At 33.9% G+C, this 3,435-nt stretch overlaps 1 pseudogene; it reads right to left on the bottom strand.

The window, feature by feature from the left end:
• Positions 1-513: 513 nt before the first annotated feature.
• On the bottom strand, positions 514-660 carry LOC117797570 (annotated as a pseudogene).
• Positions 661-3,435: the final 2,775 nt, after the last annotated feature.

The following is a 3,435-nucleotide window of genomic DNA, read 5'->3' on the forward strand; positions in this document are numbered from 1 at the left end:
GGGGAACATTTTAAAATATTGATGCCTGGATCCACCTCCAGAGATCGATTTATTTGGCATGGGCCAAAACACACTGAACATTATTTTGTAAACAAACAAAAACCAAAAAAACCGAAAACTCCCCAAGTAATCCAAATGTGCATCTGGGAATCGCTGAACTAGTGAATAAAATAATAAATAGACAAAGCTAGCCAAGTCATTTTTTGAGGCAAATACAAACTTGATACAAAATCCTAACTTGGGCAATACAAGAAGAAAATCATAGATCAATCTCATTTATATATAGATGTAAACATTCTAAAGAAAATAGTATAAAACCAAATAAAACATGCATTAAAAAACACATGATGGTGCCCCTGGGTGGCCCAGTGGGTGAAGCATCTGCCTCTTGATTTCAGCTCGGGTCATGATCTCAGGGTCGTGAGATTGAGGAGCCCCACAATGGGCTCTGAGCTCCATGGGGAGTCTGCTGGAGATTCTCTCTCTCCCTCTCCCCTTACCCTTCCCCACCCCGTGCACTCTCTCTCTCTAAAATAAATTAAATATTTAAAAAAAACACACAAGATGACAATGTGTGGCTTAACCTAGGAGTGCAAAGATCTTTTAAACTGATAAAAACAGATGCCTCACTTGATCTTAGCCAAAAGGCCAAGAAGTGATGCAAAGATCTTTTCACATTAAAATATTAATTACTAAAAATCATAATTTTAACAGATTAAGGGGGAAAATCTTATCATAATGTGGATACAGAATTTTTTTGGAGAAAATCCAAAGTCCACTGAAGAGCGAAATAACTTTTAGCAAACTACAAATATATGGAATCTTCCTTAACCTGATAAGAGATATCAACCCCCAAATAAATAGCAGACATGTTACTTGCTGGGAAAATTTTCAAAATGCAGGTTTCCTTTTAAAGTGGAGAAAGTGACAAGAATGACATATTGTTGCTTTTATTAAGCATACACTAGAGATCCTAGCTGGTGCAAAGAGACAAGGAAAATAACGTGTGCAACTGAATGTGAAGGACAACAACTGTGATCATTCACAGGGGACAATGCCATAAGAGACGACCAATATAAATAGTTGTACCATGCTTGTTGATAGGGAGTAAATATTTTAAAGTCCACAGTTGTTTCCCAGTTAATCAATAAATTCAAGGGAATTCCAATTTAAGTTCTAAAAGGGGATTTCACAGAAATGGACAGACTGACTCTGAAATTCATTTGGAGACATCAAAGACCTAAGAAGAATCAAGAAACTGTCAAAGAATGATTTAAAAAAGGGAGAATTTTCCCTAACAGGTATCAAGATTCATCATTAAGCTATAGTAATTAACATAGTGGTTGCTAAATTGGGGATAAGCGAATAAAACAATAGAACAGAATAGAAAGCCTAGAAAAAGACTGATATTCATACGGCAACTTGATATATGTTAGAGATAGCATGGCTACTCTGTGTGGGCAGAATGTACTATTTAATAAATAGTGCTGTGACAATTTGCTATTTATTTGGAAAAAGACCATGAAAACCCTACCCCACATCACATAGAAAAATAATTCCATGTGATTCAAATACCTGAATTTGACAATACAAACTTAAAAATTTTTAGAGCATAAAAAATATTTTCACATCATTGAATTAGGATATGATTTTTTTAACAAAACCTAAAATACTACAAGCCATAAAGGCAATAGTTGATAAATATGCTACATTAAAATTAAAAACTTGTGTATATCATAAAATGTCATAAACTTAAAAGACAAGTCACAGATTTGGGACAGATATTTACTACATATATAATGCTCAAAGGATTTCAGTCAAGAATAAATAATCCCAACAATCCATAACTCAAAAAAAGCCAGCGATGCAATAAAAAATGAACAAGTGATATGAATAGGCAATTCACAAAGAGAACTTTAAATTTACATAATTATATGTAATAAGTAGTAAAAATATAAATATAGGCATTTATCTGGGTAAATCCTGAAAGTATAATATTGAACAACAAAAGTCAGTTGGAAAAGGAGCCTATTTAGGTAAAAATTTTAAAGTCCACAAAACAATACTTCATAATGTGGATGGTTGTAAACATATGCAGAAAATACAGAAAATGCAGGTAAATTACATACACCAATTTCAGCAGAGGCAGGGAAGGGAAAGGGATGAAGGTCAGTGTTTAGCTATATATGTAACTGTATTTATGGAAAAAAAAACAAGTAAATATGGCAAAATGTTAGTGTCTGTTAAATCTTTGTGTTTGATTAATGGGTGCTTGTTATAGTAAATTTATATACTTTTCTATGTTTGAAATATGTCATGATTTAGATTACATTAAAGGGGCACGTGGGTGGCTCATCAGTTGAGTGTCTGACTCTTGGTTTCAGCTCAGGTCATGATCTCAGGATCGTGGTATTCAGCCCCTCATCAGGCTCTGAGCTCAGTGGGGAGTCTGCTTGAGATTTTCCCTTTCCCTCTCCTTCTGCCCCCAACCCCTGCTCTCCCTCCCTCTCTCTCAAATAAATAAATCTAAAGAAATAAATCAATTACATTGAACAATGTTTAAACCTTAAATGATTATAAGAAGATATGGGTGAATATTTATCTGCTCTTGGGAGAAGGGAAGACCTTTTAAATATGAAAGAAAAATCATAAAGGAAAAGATTGATAAATGTGACTACATAAAAAGGTAAAAATTCTAGGTAAAAACACTTCAGGGCACCTGGGTGGCTCGGTTAAGCGGCTGGCTCTTGATTTCAGCTCAGGCCATGGTCTCAGGGTGGGAGACTGAGCTCCACACGGGGCTCCGTGCTGAGCACAACGTCGGCTTGAGATTCTCTACCTTTGCGCCTGCCCCGCCCCTCCACTCATGCTTTTTCTCTCAAATAAATAAATAAATCTTTAAAAGAAACACTTCAAAAATTTTTAATTACAAAAGTGAAGAAAATATTTATAATATACATATATAAATTAAATATGTAAATAGATATATAAAATCAGTAATGTTAATGTAAAAAAGCACTCTCAGTATCAATTTGTTTATCAAATGTGAACAATATTAATAAACAAGAATACTTAAGGTTGATGAGTATGCAGTGAGATCAGCACTTTTATTAGCTGCTAGTGGGAATTTAAAATGGCTGATCTTTGGGGAAAGCAATAGATAATACTAAAAAGAGCATTAAAATTGTTCATACTAAAAATAGACATTAACCTGGTAAAAGTTATGATCTCAGGGATGAGATGGCAGAAATGACTTACATGTCCTATGTTCTATGCTTCTTTATTTTTTTTAGTACCTGGTTTATTTTGTTTTTACACTTTAAACTCAAAATTCCTTTTTAATTTAAAAATTTCAATAAAAAACCAGGTTGTATCTTTTAACCTCTACTCTAATTCCACTTCTAAAGACACCTTCCTAGGGAAATAATTAGACGT

The sequence above is a fragment of the Ailuropoda melanoleuca genome, chromosome X, assembly GCF_002007445.2.
Source record: "Ailuropoda melanoleuca isolate Jingjing chromosome X, ASM200744v2, whole genome shotgun sequence".
Classification (NCBI taxonomy): domain Eukaryota; kingdom Metazoa; phylum Chordata; class Mammalia; order Carnivora; family Ursidae; genus Ailuropoda; species Ailuropoda melanoleuca.